Source organism: Emydura macquarii, unplaced genomic scaffold (assembly GCF_026122565.2).
Source record: "Emydura macquarii macquarii isolate MOO-44397 ecotype Brisbane River unplaced genomic scaffold, CSIRO-AGI_Emac_v2 contig_2184, whole genome shotgun sequence".
Classification (NCBI taxonomy): domain Eukaryota; kingdom Metazoa; phylum Chordata; order Testudines; family Chelidae; genus Emydura; species Emydura macquarii.
Window position 1 is genome coordinate 1,284,658 of NW_027132321.1, and position 19,096 is coordinate 1,303,753.

Below are 19,096 nucleotides of genomic sequence, written 5' to 3' on the forward strand. Positions count from 1 at the left end.
TGCCAATTTACAATGATAACCAGGAATATTCCTGATTTGTCTAGACTCTAGGGAATAATGTAAGAGTGATGGAGAAAATTCTGAGCCCAGTCTTTGTCTTTGTGTCTGTTTTAGGGCTGGATCAGATCTCTCCAAACTGCACTCTGGAGCGGTAACGTGCTCTGCTCACGTGAGTGCCTGCAAACCAAGCCATGCTTTTAGGTTTGCAATGATACCTTTGGCAAAGGCAAATATTAGCACTAGTCCAGTTATTCGCTTGGCTGCTTCATGCCCCAGCACACGGGAAATATGGGACTAGGAGCTATCTGTGCCCACACTCTGTTAGCACCACAGGATTTTCGGGGCTGATTCAGGAGCAAGTGGGTAAAAAGGAATTAGGCACAAGCCATGCTGCTTCTGGAAACCTGGCACTGACCAGCTATGCAGGTGGTTTTGCTGATAGAAATCTCAGGAAAGGTTTGTCAACGTTTCTCCATGCAGGCATGACCCTCTGAGCATCTGCTCCTTCAGGTGAGAGAGAAGCTGAGATTATAGGAGGAATGCAAGCACACGACCATGCCCTGAGTCACAGCCTCAGAGCAGTGAAAGCCACCTGGCCTACATCCCTGTGGTGGAGGAAGGCGAGAAAGACTTTGACACAAATGCCTGGCAGTGGTGAAAGGCATCTACTGGTTCATGAAAGGCCACTCTGCCATCCAGTTAGTTAGTGAAGGTCTTGGTTTAATTCCTCCCTGCATTGAACAAGGACAAATGCAAGGCTTTCTTGTTGATCTTCCACTTTAATTATCTATTAATTGGCACTAACTGCAGTAAGCCCTCTATGGTACAGTGGTTAGTGTAGTCACCTGGATTGTAAGACATACTGGTTCAGATCTCCTGCATGCTAGTTGGGACAAACCAGCAAGTTGCTTTGTTTTTCCTAATGAAAGGTTCCACTTCAATTAACTAGTAATTGGGCCAAAGCAAAACCTCCCTGTAAAAGCCTGTGGATGGTACAATGGTTTGGGTATTCAACGGGGCTGTTTGGGTCACTTCTCCTGTTTGCCAGCTGGGACAAAAGGATTGGCCAAGGAGCTTTCTTGTTGAAAAGGTCCACTTCAATTAACTGGTAATTGGGCCAAAGAAAACAGCTCCTTTAAGCAGTTTTCTGTAGTGCAGGGGTTAAGGTACTAGCCTAGGAAATACAAGACTCTGGTTCAATGCCCCTCTCTGGGAGTGGTGCTAAAGTATTTGAACAGGGAGCTGCCCTTGCTTTCCTGTTGAAGCTGTTCCACTTTAATTAACTATTAATTGGGCCAAAGTAAGACTTAACTACTAGCAGCTCTTTCCAGGGCAATGGTAGGTACTTGGCTAAGACACATGGTAGACCTAGTTCAAGTCCCTGCGCCCCTGGCCTTGGACTTTCATTTGACCACAGGCCATCAGTCTTGCTTGTTGGAGCCATTCCATTTTACTTAACTATGAACTGGGGCAGCCTCCAAGCTTGGATCACTCTATAGTCCAGTGGTTGGGTGAAGTACCTTGGTGGTGGGAGATCCTTGGATTTCCTGGTTCAAATCCCATTCTGCCCCTTTGAAGGGGTTTGAATACAGATATCTAGTCTCCCAGGTGACTGTAAAGGCAGGAGATTCTGGGCCTGCTGCTGGTCAATGGTGAGGGACTTGTAGGACTCCTACTCACTGTCTACCCCAGTGAGCTGGAGGGAGATGACTGGCCTCAGGTACCTGGGAAGGGGGTGGGAGGAAGTAGCCCAGGGACAGCTGACTAGAAAGTGGCTGAGTCCATGGCCAAATCAGTCAGTGTGTTGGGGCTGGGTTGCCACTGATAGGGCCCTGGGCTGGGATGCAGGTGAGTCAGATGGGCCTGCATCCCACTTCCCTAACCCCCTGGGAATGCTTGGCTTCCTCTGAGCCTGCTGACCGAAGGACACTGAGCTTTGCCAGCCCTGCCTGACTAAGGCTGGGGGCTATACACCACTGTACCTGGCCCACCCGCTTGAGGGTTGGGGGCTATAGACTACATGTGCTTGCCAGCCCTGCTTGAGAGCCGAGGGCTAAAGGCTACTTTGCCTGCCCCACCCTGCCTGTGGGCCAGGGCAATAGACTGCTTGCCCACCCCGCCCCATCTGTGGGACGCCTGGGGGTCGTGGATGCCATACCAGCCCTGCCCTACATGAGGGCTGGGGGCTACCAACTGCAAGGACAGCCCGCTCCACTTGGAGCTGGGGCTACAAGACTCATAAGCCAGGAGCTTTTTTCCCTTAGACAAAGGCGCTGTGACCTTCCTCGAAGCCTGGGCCCGAGGAAGGGTTGCGACGTCCCGGCTGGACCGTGCCACCAGTCTACACCCCGCAACAAATTAAAAGGAAAAGCCCCGTTGGGAAGCCAGGGAGGAATCTGGAGCCTTTAAACAGATCCATGAATGCGACTCCCTTTCTTGGCAGTCTCTTGCATGTGGCTGAGCAGAACCCAGCCACAAACACCGATAAGGAGAGGGGCTGCTGGTGAAAGCAGCATGATCCAGAGCCGGGACTGCATTCTGAGCGTCGCTCCGCAAAGGAGGGGAAGCGGCATGAGTAGACTGTGAAGCTGGGATCATTTAAATGTGGTGATTGCTTCAGCCCCAGGGTCTTTATCTCGGAAGATAAAAGCTCTGACAAGTGCTACAGCCTGAGGCCTGGCCCGCACTGGGGATTTCTCAACATCCAGCTGCAGCAGAGCTGACCCTTCATGTCACAGCAATAAGATCCTGGCCCTCCCCCACTGTGGCTACTGCCTGCACTGGAGCAGAAGCAGGCCCAGCCCTGCCAGTGGCATGGGTGAGGGTTACTCCAGTTTCACGCTGGGGAGAATGGCACCAGTGCAAATAGCAGCTTTACCCGTCTGCACCAGGGGCCCACACTGGTGCTGCTGCAGTGATGGCCGTGACTGGAGCTGAAAGGGCTGCGACTGGAACCCTTTGGAAGTGGGGACTGGCTAGTAGGACGTGGAGCCTTTCGAATCCAACTCCATCTTTTATCTCAGGCCTGTGTGGTGGGCTCAGTCCAGCTCTGCATCCCAGCAAGCACCTTCCCCATTGAGAGAAGAGGGGCAAAGGACTGGACAGGCCTGCCATCTTATCCCTAATGGAGGCCCCTCCTGGGCACGGGTGAGGCAGGCCAGTGGGCGGAGTGTGTTGGCATGGGTTGCCACTGCCCATGCTCCCCCAGCTCTGTGGCTGGAAAGGGGGTCTCGGAAAGGGGGTCCCCAGATTGCACCCAGGCTCCTCTCACTAGCATGAAATTCACTTGGGGAAAAAATACAACTGTTAAAGAAAAAGCAACAAATAACACACTGGGCTTCCCTCCATTGAGTGCGGGGCTCTGAAAATGAAGGCAGCAGCCTGCAGCTGGCCATCCTCCCTGACCGGCCTGGCTAGAATGCAGGTATCTCAGAAACTGCACCCACTGGAGTCCACAGAGCAGATTAGGCCATGAAAGCTACAAGCACAAGAAGGGGTTGATATGCCCCCAGGGTGGGAAGGGGGAATTGGTGCTAAGAGCAGGGGGGTCTGTGTTATTCACACACAAGGCTGCATGACTGGAAAGAGCCTGCACTGTGCTAAAGAAATCCTAATGAAAGGTCTTGTCTGTGAAATGGGAATAGCACTTCCATACTGAATAGAAAGGTTGGAAATCCATCATTGTTTTGATGGCTGCCATATATATCTCCTCAGAGAGCTTCTCCACTAAGCATTAAATAGGGTGGGGTGTGAAAGGAGAATCAGCACAGATAGAAATATGGGTTACCTGGATTCCTACTGAGGTTCCATAATGCTGAAGAAGCAGGGATCCTTCCTTGAGACTATTAAAAAAGCAGAGACCAAAACAGCAAAAGCTCAGCTCAGGTTTTCAATAAAGGGACAGTATTAGGAGCTCTGTAAAGAGCTAGTGTGCTGGTGAGGAAAGGACATTGCAACACCCACTGTGTCCTTTGGTTATTAGATCAACTCTTTTTTATCCCATGGTTTCTCTATTATAAAGACAGATGGGCCAGACATTACAGGGCATTTAGAAAGATAAAAGGGCAGTTGAAGTGGGTTTTGCAGGTGATAAGAGTCTTCTGCAAGATAGAGATATATGTATTTAAAGCTCTTAACACCTTTTGCACTGTATAAATAGCATAGAATGACTGACTTCCAAAGGGGATGAAGGTGGCCCCACCTCCATGAGTCTAAGTACCACTTACGTCTACTCCTAGACCTAGAGGGATGCCTCAAGGGGTTTGTGTTCTTAGCCCCACAAGTTCTTGTGACAGTCCCCACCTGTAATAACCATGTCCAGAGCTAGAGGGCTTGGTTATTTCCCCTCTTTTGCGACAGCATGTTAGTGTAGAATAGAGCGCAGGGCAGCGAATGCAAAGGGCAGCGATTTCTGCACACTTGCCCAAGGGCCTGACTCTCCCCATCTTGCACCTTGTGTAATTACAACCACTTGTGCAAAGTGAGTGTACCACACAAGCAGTCACATTTTACACACACTTTCACTGGTGTGAATGACTGAGCAAGTCTCAATGCAGGGGAGAGTCAGGCCTAACACTCGGGTAGGCCTCAGGCTGGTATGCAGTCCGTGGAGCTTCTGCTGAGGACATCAGTAAAACTCCTCCTGACATCCTGGGGAGGAAGATTGGGCCGTATCTGGGCAACACTGCATGTGCATTCCAGTTCTAACTCAGTTTAACAGAACCGGCTTCTGCAAAGACAGCAAGGAAGTTACTGACTGAAGCTACGTTAAACTTGAGTTAAAGCTGGTAGCTGGGTTAAGCTGAGTCTGACTTGAGTTGAGCTGCAACTGGAAATGGTTTGAATTCCCTTCACCCATGTGGAAGTGTCCTGTGGAAGCATCTATCCTTTGAGATAAAATGCTTTGCAGGCTGGGTTCTATTTGGTTTTTATGCTGCACCTTGTGGAAGTCAAGATGACACCAGTTTTCCCAACTCCTCTACCTTTCCCGGCTGCTTCCCACCGCTGATTAAAGATTGGTTAGTGTCTACGTAGGAAACACTCAGTTTACACTGCACCTCACCACCTATTTACCATCCAAGCATCTGGACTTTCCAGTGTTCGCAAGAAAAACAGGCTCTTTGTTCCCCTGATTGCCAAGATGTCACTATTTCTCTCTTCTCACCACCCCAGTTTTCTAAGTTTGAATTGGGAAGGCAAAAATCTCTGCGGAGATTTTGCCAGGCTGTTCCTAAACCTGAGGAAAAGGGCCAGCTGCAGTAGTGAGTCCCCTCTGCCTAACCTCTACTGCCATCAGAGAGCAGTTTGCAAAAGGCCCTTCAGAAAAGAACTGGCATAGGCGCGTTACCAGACTACATCATTGTTCACCCTGGAAAGCAGGCAAGACATGACCACTCTAAGATCCTGGGCCCTGAAGTCCACATTCCTTTGGGGGTGAGGGAGCGGCCGTGCTAATGATTTTCATTGTTCAAGTCCTAGTGATCTTCCACCAACAAAAGTAATTGTTTTGTTTGGACTTGGCAGCAAAACATTTAATCAGAAAACAGGTTTGCAGCCTTTTTAGGCTGTTTACTGCTCTCTCAATCAGCGGCCAGGAGACCAAATGCCAGACAGCAGGTTTCAAGCGGGTTAACTTTGGACTGAGATGATAAATTATCTTCCAAATACACATTTGAAAGCTGAATGATGTCAGCATATTTGACTTTGCATTAACTGTTCCTACTCTAATATTCCCTAGCTTTTTGTACCACTCAATACATTTCCTCCCCTCCACTGACCTAATCTTGGAGCCAACTGGATTTAAGGGATGGAAGAGGACTTTATCTTGGGAGATGCAACAGGTCTTCCTTCTTAGAAATTAGAGCTGAGTGTGTTTAGTATGAAGTTGGGTTTGGGAATTGATAGGAAAGAGTCTATTTGTCACAGCAGAAACAGACAATTTTATTAACTATTATTAGAGCAGCGTGGATAATTCAGAGTAAATAATTGAGCAGGCAAATTAAGCCACTTCTGCATGTGGAATATTTATGATTTTCTCAAATTGCTGAATTTATTCAAGGGATTTTCTTAAATTTTTTTTACTGTATAACTGGATCACAAATACATCTCCGCATTCATTAGAACTCAAGTATTTGAAATTCCAGTAGCTTTGACTGACTAGGTAGGTCAAACAACAGTGTCTGTCACCTGACTGTGAATGCACAAGCATTTCCTGAATGAATTCTTGAGCATGTGATTTACTCATTTCCTTTCTGTGAATACTCATGCCTATAAATCTTAGTCACACGAGTGTTTGTGTAAAGTGAACACAAAAGGAGTGTGAATGTGAACTGAAGCAAATTCATTAAACGTGTGGGTAAACATTCACGGTATCTTATCATTTACAGTACACTTGTCTGAACACTGCACTTTCCAACAGACAGAAGATGCGCTACAAAGAAATGCAGATCCTGTCTTGACAATCTTGCAATCTAAAGACACCCATGTAGAGAACAAACTAGTCAAGAGAGCTGAGTGGATGTTACTAGCAGCTGGGAGGCCTGACAGAAAAGCATGGGTTTCAGATGTGAGCTGTGGGCGTGGAGGGGGCTAGGACGCGAAGTTCTGGAAATCGGGCACAGTGTGGCAGCAGCCCAAGAGGGCACAGAGGAGAGAATGGAAAGGACAAAATAGGGAGGGATGTAAGAAAAAGCAGCAGGGTTTGGCCAGGGTGCATATGTAAAAGGGTATCCTGCTCTGTGGGACTCCAACCACTGCCCTGCCCCCTTTGTGGTTCCCTTCTAGGGAAGGCCATTACGCTACACTTCCTACATCTTCCTTATTTCGTGTAGGACCCTTACTGTTTTTATTGCAGGGTATTGTTACTCCAGAAGAATGCGCACACAGGCGGGTGGTGTTACCTTAGATGGGAATAACTAAGGAAAAGGATAAATCCTGAAAAAAGGGCAAGGGACTGCTGGCCTCTGAGCTCATCAGGCCAAGGCAGAAAACCGTGACAGGGTGGGAACATGCATATATACGTATTTACCCTTTTTCCAAATGAATCTAATGTTATAATGGGCTTCTTAATGTGTTTGTACTCACAGCCTCTGGATGATCCCAGAAGAGGATGTCTGAGCCTTCCAAAGGATAATACATCTGGGGAGAGAGTATCAGGTCAGTGTAGACTAACTATGCTCACATTGAGGGAAACAATTCCCACCCTCTTCAATGGAGCCAGCATTAGATTCACATAGAGCGCTTGCTTCTGGAAATCTCATCTCTTGTGTGTGCAGGAAACACTTGTGTCTGTGGCACTGAGGACAGAGACGCATGACGGTGTAACAGCCCGGCCCAGCAGCAGCCAAGGGGGATGGAGGAGTCAGGACAGCTTGTTAGGAGAAAAGAGCTTTGCCTCCAGGAAACTGCCTGATTCACTACTGGCCTGATCCACTGCCCGCTGAGTTCAGTGCAGCCAAGATGTTGCCTAGTAGGAGTCCTTCCATTTACTTTGGTGGGTGCTGGATCTGGCCCTGTGTTCATCCAGGCAAGTGACCTGAGTTGATCAGCTGGGATCACGTTGCAACCTCCACAATGCCATGGGCTCCCCTTTAACTTCCTCTGCTCTGCAGTCCCATGTATCCCCTCCTCGCAGACCTTGCTGCTGCTGCTGCTTTCTCTTTGTTGTTGTGCTTTGCAGACACACAGTGCAATGTGTGAAAAATTTAGAATGGCAACAGAAAAATAAGGTGTGGAGGGAGACTCTGGCTTGCCATGTCCACATGAGGTGAGGTTTATTTCTGTTTCCAGTAAATATGTATTGGAGTGCATGGCCCGCTGTGTACTCCTTGCCAGGGAGCATGTTTCAATGAGAGCTGCTGAGCAGAGCCTCTGACAGTCCGTTTCCCCTCACCGCCAATCTCTGCTCTTGAGAAAGGGACCAAGTGAAATTAACACAATTGTGCACATCTACAGCACAGCTCGTGCCTACTGACTGTAAGTTGCACTGGGCTGCCTGGATCTACAGGTGCAGCCTGCTTTGCAGAGGGCTTCGTTCTCACAATACCTGTCAACTGAGACACCTTCATTCACCCCCATGGTGCTGGAAATCAGGATCACCCCAAACAGGCAGGAAGAGCAGACTCCTCGACTAGCGTGACCCAGGCTGTCAGGAAACCCCAGCTCCCAGCCAAGCCTGTCTGGCAGGCTTGAGGTTTAGAGATACTTCAGCAAAATAATCCTTCAGCATCCCCAGGCCAACAGAAACGTACATGCTTCAGAGCAAATAGTGGGAAGGGTTTGTTTTTCTAAGTGCTCTGCTGGTTTTGGTTCTTTGTTCCATCTGCCTGCCAGGGGAGACAGGGAAATGGATGGCGTTAAGGGAGAGGATTGCTTCATGGCCGTGCAAGGGATGTGTCCAGCGTTGGCTGTGGAATTTGATGGGTTAGATCTCTGTCTGTGGAGTTCTATGAGCTGCACCTCCCTCTCCCCGTGCTCACATGTTAATAGCACACTACAGGAGAGTTGGCTAGTACACCAGCCTGGCAGGTAGGGGTTAACACAAAATGTGCTTTCCAAATACCCATTTTTTCCTGAGATTTAAATATTTATCTGTATCCCCACAGATAAATGTAGTTAGGGATTTTCCCTTGCATTCAGTGATTTTCTTTGCTGTGCTTACAGTCCAGAAGAAGGCAAGGACACCGGGGATAGGTTTTAGCCAGGCTGCAACTTTATCAGTCAAATTACATCTAAGGTTCCCAGTGGGGGAAAGCCCAAACCAGTCCCTAGCACCCCATTGATCCCTTGCCACTTCTTCAGGTGCTCCCACCCCAGGCAAAGCCAATCATCACACGAGGAGGTTTTCTGGGTGCCTCCACCTGTCCACTAGCATCCTTTTGAGGTGAGGGGACCTCAACCCCCCCACCAGCATCACCTTAAAGCCTGGGGGGGGAGGGGGCAGTCTCCCCAGGGCAGTGTCCCGATCCCTGGTTCACATTTCCCCCGGTGGGTTAGATCCATCGCCCCCATCACATAAGGAGACACCCGTGGGATGCCCCCTATCTTACCTTTGTGGGTCTGAAACCTAAATGAGTGAGTTCCTGCACCGGTCCCACTGCTTGCCATGCCAAGACAAAATCACATCCCACCTGAGGCCCACGGTGAGTGTCTTGCTGAATTACACGCGCACAGGGCCGTGCCTGCCCCTCCATGACCTCAGGTGTAGACATGCTGCAGTCCATGTCATGGGGAAGGAAGCAGACATGGTTAAAACCTGTGGCGCGTATGGCCCACCACCTGTGCTGGCCTCCTGTCAAGCAGCTGTACGTAGGCCTCAGTGCCTAGATCGCCAGTGTCCTCTGGTCTGGACTTGTGGTGCACTCAGACCCAACTGCAGCCCCTGCACGGGAAGTGTGGGAGTAGTAAGTAATGCTCCCCGTGCAGGAGCTGGAAACCCTCCTCGGGTGGCCATTGAGCCAGGCATGCCTGCAGTGCCCGTACAGGACACAACTCCCCCTCCCCAGAATGGTGTAGAGCTACAACCTTGCTCACCCCAATTTGATCAGGTTTTGACATGGACCGTGAGCCAGAGAGAATCACTGTCCCACCCCACGTTCTGCAGTTTGAGCGTCCACACCGAAGACTCACCCTTGGTCTCACTGACCCAGAAGAAAGCCAATGAAAAGGCTGCTGTGGCAATTGCAGTCTGGCTGCACCCAGATGGCCGACTGGAGATCAAGCTGAATCCCCACTGATGAATGCAGGTAGGGCACTTCCCCCTAAACGGACTGGTTTTCTGACTAGAAGCACCCATAGGATGGTTTGCTATGTGGGCACTCTTTCTGCTTCACTGGAAAGTGTTCTGGCCCTGGTGACAGGAGCCTTTGCCCTTTGCTCAGGAGTCTGTGATCTGAGTCAGCAGAACTGCCCTTCCACGTGTATCCATCCGTTTTCTCAGTTCATGATACATTCCAGCCTCTGTGTATTGTTCTGCAGTTTGCCATTTTGGCCCAAGTCAATGCAGCATTTCCAGCCCTGTTCCTCATTCCTAGGCCACACCTGCCTGCTGCTGGGCAAGTCAAATGCTGGGGTGGGGGGTGGGGAGTGAACTGAAGGGCTGGGAAGTCAACTGGAGAAGAGAGAAAAATAACTACATTCCATTTCCTCTGTGTCTTGCAGCTCATCTCAGGGATGTCAGGCCCTGTCCCACTGCAGGACTGTGTGAGATGGAGCTGGAGCAGCTAATGGCAAGGAGTTTCTTCCCATTCTGCAAGAAAAGCCACAGGAAGGCAGGTCTCCTGCAGAGCAGCTTTGGCAGGCTGTATGCCTGGGGGAAGCAGCAGCCCTGATTGTGGTACTGAGTGTTCCACAACAAACCCACTTCCTAGCTCTCCTCAGCTGCCAATTCCCGCTCTCTTCATCCCTGTTTCCCTCCTCACTTCTTCTCTTTTCTCTTGTCACCATTGCTGCCAGCTTCCTTTTCTCATCCCTGGCCCCGATGATGGGTCTTTCATCCTCTCCTCGGGTTCTCACCTTTTTTGGGGGAAAAGAAAATTAGGGACACTTATATGCTATCATGTGACTATTTAATGCAATTTCATTAATGAGCTAATGTGCATATTTGTGGATAACTGAATCAGCACGGAATAAAATCGCGTGTAGCTGTGTGCTGGTGAAAGGTGGCAGGCCTGGTGACTAAAGGGGGGTGTGTGTGTGTGTGTGTGTGTGTGTGTGTGTGAGAGAGAGAGAGAGAGAAGATCCATGGCACATCAGCAGGACAAGCATCTCACATACACACTGCCCTGCCAGGCTTGACCCAAGGCTATTTTGTGGAGATAAAATCTCTCCAAGACCTGGTTTGCCTAGTTTGAGCCTCTATTACATTGTTTTTAAAAGATTTCCATGCAGCTTGCAGGCATTTCACTCTTGCGACTGCTCCTTTTAATTCCTGTTTCATTAGCCTCCTCATTTTTGTGGTGTTCCCTCTTTTGGAAATGAAATGCTACTGTGATGGATTTCTTTAGTATCCCCCCCCTTACGGATGTTAAATTTAATTACATTGTATTGTGGTCATTATTACTTAGCAGTTGAGCTATAATCAGCTCATGGACCAGATCCTACTCTTTTTCTGAACTCTCTGGTTAGGAAATTGGGATGGCTATCTCACAAGAACAGATTTTCCCATGAGCTTTCCAGTGCATCCTAGTTTTGTATTACAAGTCATATCCCTTAATGGGTAGGGTCTGGGAATTCAAGATAAATGTATGTTCTAGACTTACACCTGCTGTAGACATTAATCGCAATGAAAAGTAAAGCCAGTAATTAGGGTTGGATTAGTAGAGAGAGGTCTTTTAGTATTTACAATGGGGATACCAAACGCCTGGATTGGAACTCCTCTGCAAGCACCTCACCCTCATCTGGGGAGCAGAAGAGTTTGGCTGTACCCCCTTAAAACTTGATGAATGTGCAGCACAACTGCAGCTAATAAGAAGGAAGGTGAGGCTGCTTACGCAGTTACACTAAATGTACAGTTTTGTCTCCCAATGCCCTGCTTCCCCTTCCAAGCAAAAACTCCTTAAGGGATTAAAATGAATCAGTCTTTCAGAGGAGACGTAAAACCAAGGCCCTGGCCATTTGTGCTCATTGAAGATTCCATTGGCATTTTCCAGAGCTGTTAGCCCTGGTATCCTGCTCAAATTTCAACTTGGGTAAATATATTCTTGTCTATCTTTATCCCTCTCCATTTTCATTTGTATATGAGAGCTATACTTCCTGTTCTAACCCGTTGTGTATTGTCCTTGGGGCTGACTGAATTCCACCCCAGAAGTAGTTGCATCTCAGTGAAGGAGGACTGGCTTCCCATTATGATCATTAATAAAAGTAATAGCTAGCTCTTCTGTATCACTTTTCATTAGCAGATCTCAAAGTGCTTTGCAACTTTATCCCGATTCTATAGCTGGGGAAGCTGAGGCATAGTGCGATGAAGTGACTTGCCCACGTACAGCCAACAGGCCAGTGTCAGAGCCAAGAACAGAACCCAGGTCTCAACTCCAGTCAGCGGTCCATTCACTAGACCATATTATTTCACAGCACAACATTTACTATCGGTATTAGGGAAGGAGATTGAGACCTCATTGTACTAGACACTGTGCACGCGCGCACACACACGCACGCACACACACAGTGCCTACCCAAAGGAGCTTACAGTCTAGACAGAAAAGACAAAGGGTGGGAGCGGAAACAAAGGCACAGAGCAGAGGAGTGACTTGCCCATGGTCACCCAGGAGCGCAGTGCCAGAGCTGGAAACAGAACCCACGGCCTGTACGCATACAGAACCTCTGGTGTCACTTTTTCAGGATGAAAGGTACCACAGACATATCAAGGGAAGTGATGTCTTGATAAGCTCAGAGTGTTTCCTTTTCGAGCTATCACACACCTTATTTTCTAGGCAAAAAGCTGTGCTGTGGACTAGGATGAAAACTGTCCCTATTTTTTTAACCCACGTAGATGTTTAAAAAGTCTGTTCAACCTGCTAGCTCTTAGGTGTATGTTAAGTGTCATTTTAGAAGGGGGTGAGTGGAATTGTTATCTCTAGTCTGTTTTTATTCAGGGTGCATGGTACTGTTTTCTTTTATGAGGCCTATTAAGTGCCTTGACATGTACAGAGTGCACCTTAAGTGAGCCTGCTGCAGTGATGGGGGACAGTGGTTTCCTTTGATGTGAAAGGGACTTGACCTCTTTTGGCAGCTGCTCCATTTTCCATCTGTTGAGTGTAACTGCTTTACTGTGAGTTTTTTTTTCAGTGCTCTAAGTCAGACTGAACCATATTTCTCTTTCATCTAAAGCAAATTATCAACCATTAACAACTTAACCCATGAAACAATTATCTCAGTTCATCTCACTGTGTTCCCCCAGAATAGCTCCAGGTTGTCAGAAGGTAAGCAACATGCATGAAAAGAAGTGTTTATGAGAATTAGCTCTCTCCCAATATTTGTGACAGGTCCCAATAAGTACACAAGAAATAAGGGCTGTTTCATGCCTTGGTGCAACAGGCAGTTACCATAATGGGGTACGCAAAGCCCACTGATACATAAAGCTATGAAAACATCAAGTGTTGGCTTTCTTATCATTCCTGCTTGCTGGCAATCATATTATACTGATTATTTAGTAGCACTATAGGGATGCAAACTTCATTAGGCTAATCCAAAACAACCAGCACACACCCAGCCACAGGCTGCTTTGGAAACATTCTCTCTGACTGCCAGACTGAACAGCTTCATATTTGCATTCAATAATATGCACATGTATGGCTGTGGAGGGACGTGGATAGGGCACAAAGAGCGGTTGTTACTTGTGACAGATTCCAGTCCAGGCCAATCTATCACTCTGGAGTAATCATCAATGCATAAGGGAACGGTGCCCACATAGTGCACTTCACCAGGTGCCTGACAGTAAAATTACCCGCTCAGGGCAGCGGCAGTAAGCAATTTTCCGGAGTATGAAAGTACTGTAGTCAGGTTGTAGAATGTCCGATATCTTTTAAATGAAGACCTTTTGCTGCATTCCCCACTCAAAGGGGGTTCATAGCAACAGCAAGTTGCTACATGAATGCAGAAATTCAAATAGGTGCAGCTCAGTCTGAAATGGGCTGACCATCCTCCGCTCCCATGGAGTTGTTACATGCTCAGCATGAGGCACCTTAGGCCCTGGCAGGACAAGGCTCTTTGACTGTAATCTCTTTTGGAGCAGGGATTCTACAGTGAACTCTTTAAAGTGCAGTGTAAATGTATGGCACTATATGACTATGACATAATGATAAATGCTAATTACGACTCCCGACAACACTGGTATGGGCAATATATAGACGATTACATGCCTACAACTTGCCTATGTAGGTGACCTTTTTTGCATTAGCAGCCACATCTCTAGTTCATATTCCCAAATATGGTTTTCTACACCTGCGTGACTCTCATAGATGCTGGCTAACATATAAATATATATCATCAATGTTAGTATGCATTAAGCACCAATAACATGAAGCACAAACACTGCAACAGTGATGTCGCCTAAAGTGGCCTATCCCATAATCCTGTTCACTTATGCTAAGTAACCCATAACTCCTTGCATTTGCTGAAGCAAGCATTTGGCATAAGCGGATAGGAAACTTGTCAAAAATCATTTGTCCTATGTCTTAGTACAAGCTAGCGTGGTAATGTCATGGACCAGTACCTGCAATGCTAGTATCCGAAACAAAGATAAGGAAGGAACAGAAGAACAAATTAGGGAACTGGGACAAACTGATGGGTTGAATTTTAGTGATGTGTAAAGAGAGGTGTAACTTGTAAAATCATTATATAAATAATACCATCCGAAATATGTAAGTTGGGGGAGCACACTTCATGTGTGGGTGAATGTAACATTGCTCTATGAGACAGCTCCACAGAGATTGATATTGTATACAACCTTTTCCCTGTACCATATTAATAAACCTGACTGAGATTGGTTATTTGATTTCTTGAATACATTTCATAATGAATCAGTGTGGTCCAAAAACTGACTATACAATTTTTCAAAACCACCTTTTCCACTACAACTTCTATTTTTCTTTAAAATAATTGATTTTTAAAAAACCTTTTGTATCCATGAAATGAATTATGTTGGATAATTAAGACATCTCATCTTAAAACCACATTTTTGGCTTTACAAGAATTCTAGCGTGCCTCACATCCTTAAATACATATAATATTACCAGCTGGCAAAGTCACCCATCAAGGATGAGTTGTGTGCTGTGATATGCAGAAATCATGAATGGAGGTGAAACCACAAAGAGGCACAATCAGGTTAAAAATTATAATAAACATTCTTACATCTGTTACTGACACCACTTCAGAATATTACAACACAATCATTGGAAATCTCATACCTTCTATTTGCTATCAATATCCTCATCTAAACTGTGGAAAGATTCAAGAGGCCATCAGGTGGGAAAATATGCCTCAAGAGCAAAATTGCTAATTAAGGTTTTTTCGTCTATGTGTTCCAGAAAGAGAGTTAAAACACTCACCCCATCTTGAGTGACTCCTCCCAGTTGTCACAGAGACTTGCTAATGGAATGCAGGAATTTCTGCCCTATCATTAGGGGAAAGCAGAAGTTGTATCTTGACTACACAGGACTTGGAGCAGGTTACAAGCGGAGCAAAGCAAGGAGCCAAAATCCAAGCCTGTAACAAAACGAGAGAGCGCGAGAAATAAAGCTGTAAGTGAAATTCCAAATAAATATTACCATAGCCTTTTAGAGGAAAAGTGACAAGTGCTGGAATGTAAAACATGTAACAAAAGCACGGGACTCCTAAGTGCTTAGAGACTGTGCTGATGCACTTATTAGAAATGCCATGGATTAGCTCATGTTGGGATCCCTTGTAAGGAGGAATGGATCAAAGTCACAGAATTTATATGCAAGCGAATTGGGATTCAATTGTAAGGAAGAGTGGTGTGGTGCTTGAGAGTGCTATGCCTAACCACCTATTGTTGGGTGCAGACAGAACTTAATATTAACAGCAAAGTCCCCAGCCTTGAACGATCTAGAAAATTAGCAACTGCAAAGGACAATCAGAGAGTGAAATAGAAGTTTGAAATTTCTGTTTTTCCAGCACCTAAGAGCAAAAGGTGGGAACAGACATTACTGATACAATAAAACAGCTCAAAGACGCAGCCTGACCAACTCTCTGAAAACTGATGCACAGAGGCAAAACTTTCTTGCTTTTAAATGTATGTTACCTTGTTTTGTGTGGGGTTGTTTTTCAAAAAATTTCAGCAGATTTCTGTTTCACTAGATATCAGAAGAAAAACAAATGTCAATTTTTCTTTGTAAATAAAGAGAAACCCGAGAGGGTTGAGCTATGCCGCTAGCAACATGCATGAGCTGCATTTTGGTGCAAGATACTTCATAATCTAATCTTTCAAGTAGAGAAGAAATGGCAGAAAAACATGATGAGTGCCTCACTTGTTGCTCATCTATGCATTTTATTTTCTCTCTCTCTCCCATTTCCCTCTGTTTTTTTACTTGGGCAGTAAGCAGAGACCTTGTCTTTTACATGTCTATAAAGTGCCCAGCAAGTTGCCGGTAATATACAAATTTTAAAAATACTCTTACCTTGCTTGGAAAATTAACAGCATTTAAAGTGCCTCATGGTCAGCTAAAACGTCCTATGCCATTAACAGTGAGGGATGTAGTCAGATACTAATATAGCAGTTTGAGGAGCATCCCAGGGAATGAGGTGTGCTGATTCTGATGAGGTTATGAAAGCATTAATCTTCCTTCCTTCTAGGTACACAAGCCTGTTCTGGTCCATTTCTGCACAGGGTGCAACTCCAAAAGAACACATGAAGTGCTTTATTTGCTGAGAGGTAACATTTATGCATTCATAAGAGGCTGCTGTTAAATTATTAAAAACAAAGAGCCCTTAAAGCCTTTTGTTCAAACAAGGCATGGAACACTTCCCACTGCTCAGAGTCGTCTCCTGAAAGGTGCCCAGCGACAAGTTAACAGATCAGAGCCCACTGCCCCCAATATAAGACCAAGTCTGGAAGCCCCTAAATAAGCCACAGAGCCCGTTTGGGAGGCTGGAGGGGTCTATGCAGCGTATCTGAAACACTTAGACTTGCTGTGAGGAAAGGATCAAACACCAGCAGGGCTGGCTGGGTTCCCCATTCTGTCACCGCTGAAAGTGACTGGAGCTGGCCAGGAAATGCCCATTGTTCAAACCCAAACCTCTCCTAGAAGTAGGTCAGTTCTGACAAAACTTCTGCCGTGAGACGTGTCTCAGGTGCAGGACTGAACTCCTGGTCTAAACCAGAGACCCCAGGCAGCCCATGGCCCAGCGGCCGGGCAGGGGCGCGGGGGCCGCTCTGGGTGCGGGGCGGTCTGTCTGACAAGGGGCGGCAGATTTCTGCTTCGTTCCCCTCAGCTCGAGCACACCAACCCCGCGACCGTTCACCCGCCACAGCGCTGCTCTGGGGCCAGCCCCGACACCCGCCGGCCGCTCTGAGAGCCGGGCTTGCCATGGGGCCCCGAGCCATCGCCAGCCGGGGGGGGAACGGGGGACAGGTGCGTGGGCCGCTGAGGGGCCGCACCTAGCGCTGGGCGCCACTCCGGCTCGACAGGAGCCTGCCCTGCCACCGCCACCGCGCCTCGGCCCCCGCGGAGATCCTGCGCCCCCGGTCACAGCGCCCCGGCCCGGCCCGCCCCCGCCAGCCACACAGCGCCGCGGCCCAGGGGGCAGGCCCCGCCCGCCGCCCGCCCCGCTCCGCTCCGCCCCGCCGGGCCGGCCCGGCCCCTTCTCCGGGACTGGGGCGGGCTGCTGCGACTCACAGCGGGACGGGGGAGCAGCGGAGCGGCCGGGCCGGCGGCGGTGTGTGACTGTGTGAGACTGAGAGACTCGCGCGGCCCCTGGCAGCGCGCCGCGCCGCCTGCTCTGGTAGGGCCGGGCCGGGCCGCGCCGCCCCACGTGGCGGGGATCGGGGCCGCTGTGGGGCGACAGGCGAGTGAGCGCTGAAGGGGGTGAGGGGTTGCAAAGACTGGAGTTGGGGGGAGGAGGAGGAGGGGGTTGCTGGGGTCGGCCGGGGGGTGAGGAGGAGGGGGTTGCTGGGGCCGGCCGGGGGGGGGTTGCTGGGGCCGGCCGGGGGGGATGGGGCTGATGCAATCAGACATGGGGATGGCCGGAGAGTGATCAGCAATGGGGTGAGAGGGTCCGAGGGCTCTGGGGTGCATGGTGTCGGGGGTGGGGTGAGAGAGTGGGAGAGGGTAGCAAAGCCTGGGGTTGGGGGCAGTTCCTGGGGGTGGCGGAGCCTGATGTGGGAGTCAGAGGAGCCTTGTAGGGCTGGGTGTGGGGAGGGCTCGTGAAGCCGGGGTGGTGGTGATAGGGGTCCGGGCACTGAGGGCTGTGGGGATCTGGCTGGGTAAGGGCTCGCTGGCGGCTCGGGGTGCCCAGTGGCGTGGGGCAGTCCTCCTCAGGCTGGCCCACGGATGAGGATCTCTGTCACTGATGCTTGCTCTCTGCACCTAACACGTGGCCTTTCTTCTCTAGGGCCTCAGTTCGCTAGTCCCAGCTCAAGGGCACTAAGTAGCTCCCAGGGCTCGTGGAGCCGCGAAGGAATCGCTTGGAATTGGTGCTGGTTCATGGGGGTGGGATAATACGGGGCCTTTTGCCTCTACAGTACTGATTCCATTACCGCCCCGGGCTGGGGGACTGGCTCGTCCGGGAGGATTCAGGGAATAAGTCCCTAGAGGGCATTGTGCGTGGGATGGATGCTTGTGCTGATGCTTCCCACGCTGTACCTTTGCTACATATGGACAGGAACAGAGCATTTCTGTTCTCAGGGCTGTTTCATCTGGTGCATTATACTATCATTAAACTGTTTTTTTAAATGTAGACAGCTTATTTGGCTGTGGATGACTCTCTCTTCGGCACAGATGTGCTCACTGGGTTGAAAAGCATAAAATACAGTTTCAGCCCTTGATACATGTCAAAGTTTCTAGGAGGCAAATCTCACTTTTTTTGGTGCATTGTTGGTGTTCCCCTAGGAAAGGAGTTGTGATTCCGGGCTGCAAAGCCATGCTAGCTTCAAAATCACTAATGTGGCTCTTCTTAGAATAGGTTCTTGATCCCTGCAAGGGATATGCTCTTGGTTGGGTCAAATCAAGTTTTTCCATTTATCTTTTGGAAAGGATATGTATGTCTAGTGCATCTTCAGTTCTGTGACTGTCTGAGCCTTAGAGGTACTGACACTTCCTGACAAACTCTGAAAACATTTCCTGCTTAGAAACCATGCTGCTGAAATCGTATTTTCTTTGTTGCTTTCTTCAGTAGTAAGCATGGATTAGCAGTTAGTTCACCGAACAGAGTTCTGGGTTCTATTCCTGACTTGCTTTGTAGCAACTGTAGGCAAGTTGATTAACCTCTGGGTGCTTCATTTTCCTCCATTTGGGGATAATACTTGTCTACATCAGAGGTACTAAGGCTTAATTATCATAAAATCCTTTCAGATCCTCTGAAAAGTACTACGGAAGTAAAATAACTTTTATCACTTGCATAAAAATAGGGCTTTTGTTCCTTA

General features: G+C 48.3%; 1 protein-coding gene and 1 long non-coding RNA gene across 3 annotated transcripts in view; one reads left to right on the forward strand and one right to left on the reverse strand.

Moving 5' to 3' along the window:
- Positions 1-7,215: 7,215 nt before the first annotated feature.
- LOC137160286 (uncharacterized) lies at positions 7,216-16,688 on the reverse strand. Its single transcript, XR_010921830.1, has 4 exons — positions 16,134-16,688; positions 15,758-15,809; positions 15,045-15,201; positions 7,216-10,512 (listed from the first exon to the last, which is right to left on the reverse strand). It is a non-coding gene; the product is annotated as an uncharacterized lncRNA (long non-coding RNA).
- SLC16A1 (solute carrier family 16 member 1) overlaps positions 15,197-19,096 on the forward strand; it is a 33,093-nt gene continuing 29,193 nt past the window's right edge. Inside the window, exons 1-2 of one of the 2 annotated variants that reach the window (XM_067558787.1) lie at positions 15,197-15,236; positions 16,309-16,387. The gene's annotated coding sequence lies outside the window, so the exon portion shown is untranslated. Of the gene's footprint in view, positions 15,237-16,308; positions 16,388-17,326; positions 17,458-19,096 lie in introns of those variants that run through there. The other variant, XM_067558784.1, reaches the window with a different exon arrangement.